The sequence below is a fragment of the Mesoplodon bidens genome (assembly GCF_964165515.1).
Source record: "Mesoplodon bidens genome assembly, chromosome: 19".
In the NCBI taxonomy this organism is placed as follows: Eukaryota; Metazoa; Chordata; class Mammalia; order Artiodactyla; family Ziphiidae; genus Mesoplodon; species Mesoplodon bidens.
The window spans coordinates 57,335,317-57,349,617 of NC_138179.1; positions in this window are offsets into that span (position 1 = coordinate 57,335,317).

Consider the following 14,301-nt stretch of genomic DNA (forward strand, 5'->3'; position numbering starts at 1 on the left):
CTTAGGGCAGAGGTCAGGGTACGGAAACGCGTGAGGGTAAGGCTACGTGCTGATGCACGTGTCAGTGACAGAGTACCGGCCAGGAGTAGGCAACGGCGTAGGGAAAGGTGTAGGGCTGGTGGTGGGTTTCCGTTCCGAGCTAGGGTTAGGGTTAGGGAACGGCAAGTCTTAGGGCACAGGTGAGGGTACGGAAACGTTGGAGGGTCAGGCTACGTGCTGACGCGCGGGTCAGTGCCAGCGTACTGTCCAGGAGAAGGCAACGGCGTAAGGTAAGGTGTAGGGCTGGTGGTTGCTTTCCGTTCCAGGCTAGGGTTAGGGTTAGGGAACGGCAAGGCTTAGGGCACAGGTGAGGGTACGGAAACGTGGAAGTGTCGGGCTACGTGCTGACGCACGTGTCAGTGCCAGCGTACGGGCCAGGAGTAGGGCTCGGCGTTAGGTAAGGTGTAGGGATGGTGGTGGGTTTCTATTCCGGGCTAGGGTTAGGGTTAGGGAACGGCAAGGCTTAGGGCACAGGTGAGGGTACGGAAACGTGGGAGGGTCAGGCTACGTGCTGACGCACAGTTCAGTGCCAGCGTACGGGCCAGTAATAGGGTACGGCGTAAGGTAAGGTGTAGGGCTGGAGGTGGGTTTCCGTTCCGGGCTAGGGTTAGGGTTAGGGAACGGCAAGGCTTAGGGCACAGGTGAGGGTACGGAAACGTGGGAGGGTCAGGATACATGCTGACGCACGGGTCAGTGCCAGCGTAAGTGTCAGGAGTAGGGTACGGCGTAAGGTAAGGTGTCGGTCTGGTGGTCGGTTTCTATTCCGGGCTAGGGTTAGGGTTAGGGAATGGCAAGGCTTAGGGCACAGGTGAGGGTACGGAAACGTGGGAGGGTCAGTCTACGTTCTGACGCACGGTTCAGTGCCAGCGTACGGGCCAGGAATAGGGTACGGCGTAATGTAAGGTGTGGGGCTTGTGCTTGATTTCCGTTCCAGGCTAGGGTTAGGGTTAGGGAACGGCAAGGCTTAGGGCACAGGTGAGGGTACGGAAACGTGGGAGGGTCAGGCTATGTGCTGACGCACGGGTCAGTGCCAGCGTACGGGACAGTAGTAGGCAACGGCGTATGATAAGGTGCAGGGCTGGTGGTTGGTTTCCGTTCCAGGCTAGGGTTAGGGTTAGGGAACGGCAAGGCATAGGGCACAGGTGAGGGTACGGAAACGTGGGAGGGTCGGGCTACGTGCTCACGCACGGGTCAGTGCCAGCGTACGGGCCAGGAATAGGGTACGGCGTAAGGTAAGGTGTAGGGCTGGTGGTGGGTTTCCGTTCCACGCTAGGGTTAGGGTTAGGGAACGGCAAGGCTTAGGGCTCAGGTGAGGGTACAGAAACGTGGGAGGGTCAGCCTACGTGCTGACGCACGGGTCAGTGCCAGCGTACGGGTCAGTCGTACGGTACGGCGTAAGGTAAGGTGTAGGGCTTGTGGTTGATTTCCGTTCCAGGCTAGGGTTAGGGTTAGGGAACGGCAAGGCTTAGGGCACAGGTGAGGGTACGGAAACGTGGGAGGGTCAGGCTACGTGCTGACGCATGGTTCATTGCCAGCGTACGCGCCAGGAATAGGGTACGGCGTAAGGTAAGGTGTAGGGCTGGTGGTGGGTTTCGGTTCCGGGCTAGGGTTAGGGTTAGGGAACAGCAAGGCTTAGGGCACAGGTGAGGGTACAGAGACGTGGGAGGGTCAGGCTACGTGCTGACGCACGGGTCAGTGCCAGCGTACGGGTCAGGAGTAGGGTACGGCGTAAGGTAAGGTGTAGGGCTTGTGGTTGATTTCCGTTCCAGGCTAGGGTTAGGGTTAGGGAACGGCAAGCCTTAGGGCACAGGTGAGGGTACAGAAACGTGGGAGGGTCGGGCTACGTGCTGACGCACGGGTTAGTGACAGCGTAAGGGCCAGGAGTGCGCAACGGCGTAGTATAAAGTGGAGGGCTGGTGGTGGATTTGCGTTCTGGGTTAGTGTTAGGGTTAGGGAACGGCAAGGCTTAGGGCACAGGTCAGGGTACGGAAACTCGGGAGGGTAAGGCTACGTGCTGATGCACGTGTCAGTGCTAGAGTACTGGCCAGGAGTAGGCAACGGCGTAGGGTAAGGTTTAGGGCTGGTGGTGGGTTTCCGTTCCGGGCTAGGGTTGGGTTTAGGGAACGGCAAGGCTTAGGGCACAGGTGAGGGTACGGAAACGTGGGAGGGTCAGGCTACGTGCTGACGCATTGCTTAGTGCCAGCGTATGGGCCAGGAGTAGGCAACGGCGTAAGGTAAGGTTTAGGGTTGGTGTTTGGTTTCCGTTCAAGGCTAGGGTTAGGGTTAGGGAACGGCAAGGCTTAGGGCACAGGTGAGGGTACGGAAACGTGGGAGGGTCAGGCTACGTGCTGACGCACGGGTCAGTGCCAGCGTACGGGCCAGGAGTAGGCAACGGCGTAGGATAAAGTGTAGGGCTGGTGGTGGATTTCCGTTCTGTGCTAGGGTTAGGGTTAGGGAACGGCAAGGCTTAGGGCACAGGTCAGGGTACGGAAAATCGGGAGGGTAAGGTTACCTGCTGATGCACGGGTCAGTGCCAGCGTACGGGTCAGGAGTAGGGTACGGCGTAAGGTAAGGTGTAGGGCTTGTGGTTGATTTCCGTTCAAGGCTAGGGTTAGGTTTAGGGAACGGCAAGGCTTAGGGCACAGGTGAGGGTACGGAAACGTGGGTGGGTCAGGCTACGTGCTGACGCACGGGTCAGTGCGAGCGTACGGGCCAGGAGTAGGCAACGGCGTAGTATAAAGTGTAGGGATGGTGGTGGATTTGCGTTCTGGGCTAGGGTTAGGGTTAGGGAACGGCAAGGCTTAGGGCACAGGTCAGGGTACGGAAACTCGGGAGGGTAAGGGTACGTGCTGATGCACGGGTCAGTGCTAGAGTACGGGCCAGGAGTAGGGAACGGCGTAGGGTAAGGTGTAGGGCTGGTGGTGGGTTTCCGTTCCGGGTTAGGGTTAGGGTTAGGGAACGGCAAGGCTTAGGGCACAAGTGAGGTTACGGAAACGTGGGAGGGTCAGGCTACGTGCTGACGCACGGGTCAGTGCCAGCGTACGGGTCAGGAGTAGGGTACGGCTTAAGGTAAGGTGTAGGTTTGGTGGTGTGTTTCCATTCCAGGCTAGGGTTAGGGTTAGGGAACGGCAAGGCTTAGGGCACAGGTGAGGCTACGGAAACGTGGGAGGGTCACGCTACGTGCTGACGCACGGGTCAGTGCCAGTGTACGGGTCAGGAGTAGGGTACGGCGTAGGGTAAGGTGTAGGGCTGGTGGTGGGTTTCTATTCCGGGCTAGGGTTAGGGTTAGGGAACGGCAAGGCATAGGGCACAGGTGAGGGTACGGAAACGTGGGAGGGTCAGGCTACGTGCTGACGCATGGTTCAGTGCCAGCGTACGGGCCAGGAATAGGGTACGGCGTAAGGTAAGGTGTAGGGCTGGTGGTGGGTTTCCGTTCCGGGCTAGGGTTAGGGTTAGGGAACGGCAAGGCTTAGGGCACAGCTGAGGGTACGGAAACGTGAGAGGGTCGGGCTACGTGCTGACGTACGTGTCAGTGCCAGCGTACGGGCCAGGAGTAGGCAACGGCGTAGGATAAAGTGTAGGGCTGCTGGTGGATTTGCGTTCCGGGCTAGGGTTAAGGTTAGGGAACGGAAAGGCTTAGGGCACAGGTGAGGGTACGGAAACGTGGGAGGGTCAGGCTACGTGCTGACGCACGGGTCAGTGCCAGCGTACGGGTCAGGAGCAGGGTACGGCGTAAGGTAAGGTATAGGGTTGGTGGTGGGTTTCTATTCCGGGCTACGGTTAGGGTTAGGGAACGGCAAGGCTTAGGGCACAGGTCAGGGTACGGAAATTCGGGAGGGTAAGGCTACCTGCTGATGAACGGGTCAGTGCCAGAGTACGGCCCAGGAGTAGGCAACGGCGTAGGGTAATGTGTAGGGCTGGTCGTGTGTTTCCGTTCCGGGCTAGGGTTAGGGTTAGGGAACGGCAAGGCTTAGGGCACAGGTGAGGGTACTGAAACGTGGGAGGGTCAGGCTACGTGCTGACGCACGTGTCAGTGCCAGCGTACGGGCCAGGAGTAGGGCTCGGCGTAAGGTAAGGTGTAGGGCTGGTGGTGGGTTTCTATTCCGGGCTAGGGTTAGGGTTAGGGAACGGCAAGGCTTAGGGCACAGGTGAGGGTACGGAAACGTGGGAGGGTCAGGCTACGTGCTGACGCACAGTTCAGTGCCAGTGTACGGGCCAGTAATAGGGTACGGCGTAAGGTAAGGTGTAGGGCTGGTGGTGGGTTTCTATTCCGGGCTAGGGTTAGGGTTAGAGAACGGCAAGGCTTAGGGCACAGGTGAGGGTATGGAAACGTGGGAGGGTCAGGCTACGTGCTGACGCACGGTTCAGTGCCAGCGTACGGGCCAGGAATAGGGTACGGCGTAAGGTAAAGTGTAGGGCTGGTGGTGGGTTTCCGTTCCAGGCTAGCGTTAGGGTTAGGGAACGGCAAGGCTTAGGGCACAGGTGAGGGTACGGAAACGTGGGAGTGTCATGCTACGTGCTGACTCACGGGTCAGTGCCAGCGTACGGTTCAGGAGTAGGGTACGGCGTAAGGTAAGGTGTAGGGCTTGTGGTTGATTTCCGTTCAAGGCTAGGGTTAGGGTGAGGGAACAGCAAGGCTTAGGGCACAGGTGAGGGTACGGAAACGTGGGAGGGTCGGGCTATGTGATGACGCACGGGTTAGTGCCAGCGTAAGGGCCAGGAGTACGCAATGGCGTAGTATAAAGTGGAGGGCTGGTGGTGGATTTGCGTTCTGGGTTAGTGTTAGGGTTAGGGAACGGCAAGGCTTAGGGCACAGGTCAGGGTACGGAAACTCGGGAGGGTAAGGCTACGTGCTGATGCACGGGTCAGTGCTAGAGTACTGGCCAGGAGTAGGCAACGGCGTAGGGTAAGGTTTAGGGCTGGTGGTGGGTTTCCGTTCCGGGCTAGGGTTGGGTTTAGGGAACGGCAAGGCTTAGGGCACAGGTGAGGGTACGGAAACGTGGGAGGGTCAGGCTACGTGCTGACGCATTGCTTAGTGCCAGCGTATGGGCCAGGAGTAGGCAACGGCGTAAGGTAAGGTGTAGGGTTGGTGTTTGGTTTCCGTTCAAGGCTAGGGTTAGGGTTAGGGAACGGCAAGGCTTAGGGCACAGGTGAGGGTACGGAAACGTGGGAGGGTAGGGCTACGTGCTGACGCATGGGTCAGTGCCAGCGTACGGGCCAGGAGTAGGCAACGGCGTAGGATAAAGTGTAGGGCTGGTGGTGGATTTCCGTTCTGTGCTAGGGTTAGGCTTAGGGAACGGCAAGGCTTAGGGCACAGGTCAGGGTACGGAAAATCGGGAGGGTAAGGTTACCTGCTGATGCCCGGGTCAGTGCCAGCGTACGGGTCAGGAGTAGGGTACGGCGTAAGGTAAGGTGTAGGGCTTGTGGTTGATTTCCGTTCAAGGCTAGGGTTAGGTTTAGGGAACGGCAAGGCTTAGGGCACAGGTGAGGGTACGGAAACGTGGGAGGGTCAGGCTACGTGCTGACGCACGGGTCAGTGCGAGCGTACGGGCCAGGAGTAGGCAACGGCGTAGTATAAAGTGTAGGGCTGGTGGTGGATTTGCGTTCTGGGCTAGGGTTAGGGTTAGGGAACGGCAAGGCTTAGGGCACAGGTCAGGGTACGGAAACTCGGGAGGGTAAGGGTACGTGCTGATGCACGGGTCAGTGCTAGAGTACGGGCCAGGAGTAGGGAACGGCGTAGGGTAAGGTGTAGGGCTGGTGGTGGGTTTCCGTTCCGGGTTAGGGTTAGGGTTAGGGAACGGCAAGGCTTAGGGCACAAGTGAGGTTACGGAAACGTGGGAGGGTCAGGCTACGTGCTGACGCACGGGTCAGTGCCAGCGTACGGGTCAGGAGTAGGGTACGGCTTAAGGTAAGGTGTAGGGTTGGTGGTGTGTTTCCATTCCGGGCTAGGGTTAGGGTTAGGGAACGGCAAGGCTTAGGGCACAGGTGAGGCTACGGAAACGTGGGAGGGTCACGCTACGTGCTGACGCACGGGTCAGTGCCAGCGTACGGTTCAGGAGTAGGGTACGGCGTAAGGTAAGGTGTAGGGCTGGTGGTGGGTTTCGGTTCCGGGCTAGGGTTAGGGTTAGGGAACAGCAAGGCTTAGGGCACAGGTGAGGGTACAGAAACGTGGGAGGGTCAGGCTACGTGCTGACGCACGGGTCAGTGCCAGCGTACGGGTCAGGAGTAGGGTACGGCGTAAGGTAAGGTGTAGGGCTTGTGGTTGATTTCCGTTCCAGGCTAGGGTTAGGGTTAGGGAACGGCAAGCCTTAGGGCACAGGTGAGGGTACAGAAACGTGGGAGGGTCGGGCTACGTGCTGACGCACGGGTCAGTGCCAGCGTACGGGCCAGGAGTAGGCAACAGCGTAGTATAAAGTGTAGGGATGGTGGTGGATTTGCCTTCTGGGCTAGGGTTAGGGTTAGGGAACGGCAAGGCTTAGGGCACAGGTCAGGGTACGGAAACTCGGGAGGGTAAGGGTACGTGCTGATGCCTGGGTCAGTGCTAGAGTACGGGCCAGGAGTAGGCAACGGCGTAGGGTAAGGTGTAGGGCTGGTGGTGGATTTCCGTTCCGGGCTAGGGTTAGGGTTAGGGAACGGCAAGGCTTAGGGCACAGGTGAGGGTACGGAAACGTGGGAGGGTCAGGCTACGTGCTGACGCACGGGTCAGTGCCAGCGTACGGGTCAGGTGTAGGGTACGGCGTAAGGTAAGGTGTAGGGCTGGTGGTGTGTTTCTATTCCGGGCTAGGGTTAGGGTTACGGAACGGCAAGGCGTAGGGCACAGGTGAGGGTACGGAAACGTGGGAGGGTCACGCTACGTGCTGACGCACGGATCAGTGCCAGCGTACGGGTCAGGAGTAGGGTACGGCGTAAGGTAAGGTGTAGGGCTGGTGGTGGGTTTCTATTCCGGGCTAGGGTTAGGGTTAGAGAACGGCAAGGCTTAGGGCACAGGTGAGGGTATGGAAACGTGGGAGGGTCAGGCTACGTGCTGACGCACGGTTCAGTGCCAGCGTACGGGCCAGGAATAGGGTACGGCGTAAGGTAAAGTGTAGGGCTGGTGGTGGGTTTCCGTTCCAGGCTAGCGTTAGGGTTAGGGAACGGCAAGGCTTAGGGCACAGGTGAGGGTACGGAAACGTGGGAGTGTCATGCTACGTGCTGACTCACGGGTCAGTGCCAGCGTACGGTTCAGGAGTAGGGTACGGCGTAAGGTAAGGTGTAGGGCTTGTGGTTGATTTCCGTTCAAGGCTAGGGTTAGGGTGAGGGAACAGCAAGGCTTAGGGCACAGGTGAGGGTACGGAAACGTGGGAGGGTCGGGCTATGTGATGACGCACGGGTTAGTGCCAGCGTAAGGGCCAGGAGTACGCAATGGCGTAGTATAAAGTGGAGGGCTGGTGGTGGATTTGCGTTCTGGGTTAGTGTTAGGGTTAGGGAACGGCAAGGCTTAGGGCACAGGTCAGGGTACGGAAACTCGGGAGGGTAAGGCTACGTGCTGATGCACGGGTCAGTGCTAGAGTACTGCCCAGGAGTAGGCAACGGCGTAGGGTAAGGTTTAGGGCTGGTGGTGGGTTTCCGTTCCGGGCTAGGGTTGGGTTTAGGGAACGGCAAGGCTTAGGGCACAGGTGAGGGTACGGAAACGTGGGAGGGTCAGGCTATGTGCTGACGCATTGCTTAGTGCCAGCGTATGGGCCAGGAGTAGGCAACGGCGTAAGGTAAGGTGTAGGGTTGGTGTTTGGTTTCCGTTCAAGGCTAGGGTTAGGGTTAGGGAACGGCAAGGCTTAGGGCACAGGTGAGGGTACGGAAACGTGGGAGGGTAGGGCTACGTGCTGACGCACGGGTCAGTGCCAGCGTACGGGCCAGGAGTAGGCAACGGCGTAGGATAAAGTGTAGGGCTGGTGGTGGATTTCCGTTCTGTGCTAGGGTTAGGCTTAGGGAACGGCAAGGCTTAGGGCACAGGTCAGGGTACGGAAAATCGGGAGGGTAAGGTTACCTGCTGATGCACGGGTCAGTGCCAGCGTACGGGTCAGGAGTAGGGTACGGCGTAAGGTAAGGTGTAGGGCTTGTGGTTGATTTCCGTTCAAGGCTAGGGTTAGGTTTAGGGAACGGCAAGGCTTAGGGCACAGGTGAGGGTACGGAAACGTGGGAGGGTCAGGCTACGTGCTGACGCACGGGTCAGTGCGAGCGTACGGGCCAGGAGTAGGCAACGGCGTAGTATAAAGTGTAGGGCTGGTGGTGGATTTGCGTTCTGGGCTAGGGTTAGGGTTAGGGAACGGCAAGGCTTAGGGCACAGGTCAGGGTACGGAAACTCGGGAGGGTAAGGGTACGTGCTGATGCACGGGTCAGTGCTAGAGTACGGGCCAGGAGTAGGGAACGGCGTAGGGTAAGGTGTAGGGCTGGTGGTGGGTTTCCGTTCCGGGTTAGGGTTAGGGTTAGGGAACGGCAAGGCTTAGGGCACAAGTGAGGTTACCGAAACGTGGGAGGGTCAGGCTACGTGCTGACGCACGGGTCAGTGCCAGCGTACGGGTCAGGAGTAGGGTACGGCTTAAGGTAAGGTGTAGGGTTGGTGGTGTGTTTCCATTCCGGGCTAGGGTTAGGGTTAGGGAACGGCAAGGCTTAGGGCACAGGTGAGGCTACGGAAACGTGGGAGGGTCACGCTACGTGCTGACGCACGGGTCAGTGCCAGCGTACGGTTCAGGAGTAGGGTACGGCGTAAGGTAAGGTGTAGGGCTGGTGGTGGGTTTCTATTCCGGGCTAGGGTTAGGGTTAGGGAACGGCAAGGCATAGGGCACAGGTGAGGGTACGTAAACGTGGGAGGGTCAGGCTACGTGCTGACGCATGGTTCAGTGCCAGCGTACGGGCCAGGAATAGGGTACGGCGTAAGGTAAGGTGTAGGGCTGGTGGTGGGTTTCCGTTCCGGGCTAGGGTTAGGGTTAGGGAACGGCAAGGGTTAGGGCACAGCTGAGGGTACGGAAACGTGGGAGGGTCGGGCTACGTGCTGACGTACGTGTCAGTGCCAGCGTACGGGCCAGGAGTAGGCAACGGGGTAGGATAAAGTGTAGGGCTGCTGGTGGATTTGCGTTCCGGGCTAGGGTTAAGGTTAGGGAACGGAAAGGCTTAGGGCACAGGTGAGGGTACGGAAACGTGGGAGGGTCAGGCTATGTGCTGACGCACGGGTCAGTGCCAGCGTACGGGTCAGGAGCAGGGTACGGCGTAAGGTAAGGTATAGGGTTGGTGGTGGGTTTCTATTCCGGGCTACGGTGAGGGTTAGGGAACGGCAAGGCTTAGGGCACAGGTCAGGGTACGGAAATTCGGAAGGGTAAGGCTACCTGCTGATGAACGGGTCAGTGCCAGAGTACGGGCCAGGAGTAGGCAACGGCGTAGGGTAATGTGTAGGGCTGGTCGTGGGTTTCCGTTACGGGCTAGGGTTAGGGTTAGGGAACGGCAAGGCTTAGGGCACAGGTGAGGGTACTGAAACGTGGGAGGGTCAGGCTACGTGCTGACGCACGTGTCAGTGCCAGCGTACGGGCCAGGAGTAGGGCTCGGCGTAAGGTAATGTGTAGGGCTGGTGGTGGGTTTCTATTCCGGGCTAGGGTTAGGGTTAGGGAACGGCAAGGCTTAGGGCACAGGTGAGGGTACGGAAACGTGGGAGGGTCAGGCTACGTGCTGACGCACAGTTCAGTGCCAGCGTACGGGCCAGTAATAGGGTACGGCATAAGGTAAGGTGTAGGGCTGGTGGTGGGTTTCCGTTCCGGGCTAGGGTTAGGGTTAGGGAACGGCAAGCCTTAGGGCACAGGTGAGGGTACGGATACATGGGAGGGTCAGGATACGTGCTGACGCACGGGTCAGTGCCAGCGTACGGGACAGGAGTAGGGTACGGCGTAAGGTAAGGTGTCGGGCTGGTGGTCGGTTTCTATTCCGGGCTAGGGTTAGGGTTAGGGCACGGCAAGGCTTAGGGCACAGGTGAGGGTACGGAAACGTGGGAGGGTCAGTCTACGTTCTGACGCACGGTTCATTGCCAGCATACGGGCCAGGAATAGGGTACGGCATAAGGTAAGGTGTAGGGCTTGTGGTTGATTTCCGTTCCAGGCTAGGGTTAGGGATAGGCAACGGCAAGGCTTAGGGCACAGGTGAGGGTACGGAAACGTGGGAGGGTCAGGCTACGTGCTGACGCACGGGTCAGTGCCAGCGTACGGGCCAGTAGTAGGCAACGGCGTAAGATAGGGTGCAGGGCTGGTGGTTGGTTTCCGTTCCAGGCTAGGGTTAGGGTTAGGGAACGGCAAGGCATAGCGCACAGGTGAGGGTACGGAAACGTGGGAGGGTCGGGCTACGTGCTGACGCACGGGTCAGTGCCAGCGTACGGGTCAGGAGTAGGGTACGGCGAAGGTAAGGTGTAGGGCTGGTGGTGGGTTTCTATTCCGGGCTAGGGTTAGGGTTAGGGAAAGGCAAGGCTTAGGGCACAGGTGAGGGTACGGAAACGTGGGAGGGTCAGGCTACGTGCTGATGCACGGGTCAGTGCCAGCGTATGGGGCAGGAGTAGGCAACGGCGTAGGATAAAGTGTAGGGCTGGTGGTGGATTTGCGTTCTGGGCTAGGGTTAGTGTTAGGGAACGTCAAGGCTTAGGGCAGAGGTCAGGGTACGGAAACGCGTGAGGGTAAGGCTACGTGCTGATGCACGTGTCAGTGACAGAGTACCGGCCAGGAGTAGGCAACGGCGTAGGGAAAGGTGTAGGGCTGGTGGTGGGTTTCCGTTCCGAGCTAGGGTTAGGGTTAGGGAACGGCAAGTCTTAGGGCACAGGTGAGGGTACGGAAACGTTGGAGGGTCAGGCTACGTGCTGACGCGCGGGTCAGTGCCAGCGTACTGTCCAGGAGAAGGCAACGGCGTAAGGTAAGGTGTAGGGCTGGTGGTTGCTTTCCGTTCCAGGCTAGGGTTAGGGTTAGGGAACGGCAAGGCTTAGGGCACAGGTGAGGGTACGGAAACGTGGAAGGGTCGGGCTACGTGCTGACGCACGTGTCAGTGCCAGCGTACGGGCTAGGAGTAGGGCTCGGCGTTAGGTAAGGTGTAGGGATGGTGGTGGGTTTCTATTCCGGGCTAGGGTTAGGGTTAGGGAACGGCAAGGCTTAGGGCACAGGTGAGGGTACGGAAACGTGGGAGGGTCAGGCTACGTGCTGACGCACAGTTCAGTGCCAGCGTACGGGCCAGTAATAGGGTACGGCGTAAGGTAAGGTGTAGGGCTGGAGGTGGGTTTCCGTTCCGGGCTAGGGTTAGGGTTAGGGAACGGCAAGGCTTAGGGCACAGGTGAGGGTACGGAAACGTGGGAGGGTCAGGATACATGCTGACGCACGGGTCAGTGCCAGCGTAAGTGTCAGGAGTAGGGTACGGCGTAAGGTAAGGTGTCGGGCTGGTGGTCGGTTTCTATTCCGGGCTAGGGTTAGGGTTAGGGAACGGCAAGGCTTAGGGCACAGGTGAGGGTACGGAAACGTGGGAGGGTCAGTCTACGTTCTGACGCACGGTTCAGTGCCAGCGTACGGGCCAGGAATAGGGTACGGCGTAATGTAAGGTGTGGGGCTTGTGCTTGATTTCCGTTCCAGGCTAGGGTTAGGGTTAGGGAATGGCAAGGCTTAGGGCACAGGTGAGGGTACGGAAACGTGGGAGGGTCAGGCTATGTGCTGACGCACGGGTCAGTGCCAGCGTACGGGACAGTAGTAGGCAACGGCGTAAGATAAGGTGCAGGGCTGGTGGTTGGTTTCCGTTCCAGGCTAGGGTTAGGGTTAGGGAACGGCAAGGCATAGGGCACAGGTGAGGGTACGGAAACGTGGGAGGGTCGGGCTACGTGCTCACGCACGGGTCAGTGCCAGCGTACGGGTCAGGAGTAGGGTACGGCGAAGGTAAGGTGTAGGGCTGGTGGTGGGTTTCTATTCCGGGCTAGGGTTAGGGTTAGGGAAAGGCAAGGCTTAGGGCACAGGTGAGGGTACGGAAACGTGGGAGGGTCAGGCTACGTGCTGATGCACGGGTCAGTGCCAGCGTATGGGGCAGGAGTAGGCAACGGCGTAGGATAAAGTGTAGGGCTGGTGGTGGATTTGCGTTCTGGGCTAGGGTTAGTGTTAGGGAACGTCAAGGCTTAGGGCAGAGGTCAGGCTACGGATACGCGTGAGGGTAAGGCTACGTGCTGATGCACGTGTCAGTGACAGAGTACCGGCCAGGAGTAGGCAACGGCGTAGGGTAAGGTGTAGGGCTGGTGGTGGGTTTCCGTTCCGAGCTAGGGTTAGGGTTAGGGAACGGCAAGTCTTAGGGCACAGGTGAGGGTACGGAAACGTTGGAGGGTCAGGCTACGTGCTGACGCGCGGGTCAGTGCCAGCGTACTGTCCAGGAGAAGGCAACGGCGTAAGGTAAGGTGTAGGGCTGGTGGTTGCTTTCCGTTCCAGGCTAGGGTTAGGGTTAGGGAACGGCAAGGCTTAGGGCACAGGTGAGGGTACGGAAACGTGGAAGGGTCGGACTACGTGCTGACGTACGTGTCAGTGCCAGCGTACGGGCCAGGAGTAGGCAACGGCGTAGGATAAAGTGTAGGGCTGGTGGTGGATTTGCGTTCTGTGCTAGGGTTAGGGTTAGGGAACGGCAAGGCTTAGGGCACAGGTCAGGGTACGGAAACTCGGGAGGGTAAGGCTACCTGCTGATGCACGGGTCAGTGCCAGAGTACGGGCCAGGAGTAGGCAACGGCGTAGGGTAAGGTGTAGGGCTGGTGGTGGGTTTCCGTTCCGGGCTAGGGTTAGGGTTAGGAAACGGCAAGTCTTAGGGCACAGGTGAGGGTACTGAAACGTAGGAGGGTCGGGCTACGTGGTGACGCACGGGTCAGTGCCAGCGTACGGGCCAGGAGGAGGCAACGGCGAAAGGTAAGGTGTAGGGCTGGTGGTTGGTTTCCGTTCCAGGCTAGGGTTAGGGTTAGGGAACGGCAAGGCTTAGGGCACAGGTGAGGGTACGGAAACGTGGGAGGGTCAGGCTACGTGCTGACGCACGGGTCAGTGCCAGCGTAAGGGCCAGGAGTAGGCAACGGCGAAAGGTAAGGTGTAGGGCTGGTGGTTGGTTTCCGTTCCAGGCTAGGGTTAGGGTTAGGGAACGGCAAGGCTTAGGGCACAGGTGAGGGTACGGAAACGTGGAAGGGTCGGGCTACGTGCTGACGCACGTGTCAGTGCCAGCGTACGGGCCAGGAGTAGGGCTCGGCGTAAGGTAAGGTGTAGGGCTGGTGGTGGGTTTCTATTCCGGGCTAGGGTTAGGGTTAGGGAACGGCAAGGCTTAGGGCACAGGTGAGGGTACGGAAACGTGGGAGGGTCAGGCTACGTGCTGACGCACAGTTCAGTGCCAGCGTACGGGCCAGTAATAGGGTACGGCGTAAGTTAAGGTGTAGGGCTGGTGGTGGGTTTCCGTTCCGGGCTAGGGTTAGGGTTAGGGAACGGCAAGGCTTAGGGCACAGGTGAGGGTACGGAAACGTGGGAGGGTCAGGATACGTGCTGACGCACGGGTCAGTGCCAGCGTACGTGTCAGGAGTAGGGTACGGCGTAAGGTAAGGTGTCGGGCTGGTGGTCGGTTTCTATTCCGGGCTAGGGTCAGGGTTAGGGAACGGCAAGGCTTAGGGCACAGGTGAGGGTACGGAAACGTGGGAGGGTCAGTCTACGTTCTGACGCACGGTTCAGTGCCAGCGTACGGGCCAGGAATAGGGTACGGCGTAAGGTAAGGTGTAGGGCTTGTGCTTGATTTCCGTTCCAGGCTAGGGTTAGGGTTAGGGAACGGCAAGGCTTAGGGCACAGGTGAGGGTACGGAAACGTGGGAGGGTCAGGCTACGTGCTGACGCACGGGTCAGTGCCAGCGTACGGGACAGTAGTAGGCAACGGCGTAAGATAAGGTGCAGGGCTGGTGGTTGGTTTCCGTTCCAGGCTAGGGTTAGGGTTAGGGAACGGCAAGGCATAGGGCACAGGTGAGGGTACGGAAACGTGGGAGGGTCGGGCTACGTGCTGACGCACGGGTCAGTGCCAGCGTACGGGTCAGGAGTAGGGTACGGCGAAGGTAAGGTGTAGGGCTGGTGGTGGGTTTCTATTCCGGGCTAGGGTTAGGGTTAGGGAAAGGCAAGGCTTAGGGCACAGGTGAGGGTACGGAAACGTGGGAGGGTCAGGCTACGTGCTGATGCACGGGTCAGTGCCAGCGTATGGGGCAGGAGTAGGCAACGGCGTAGGATAAAGT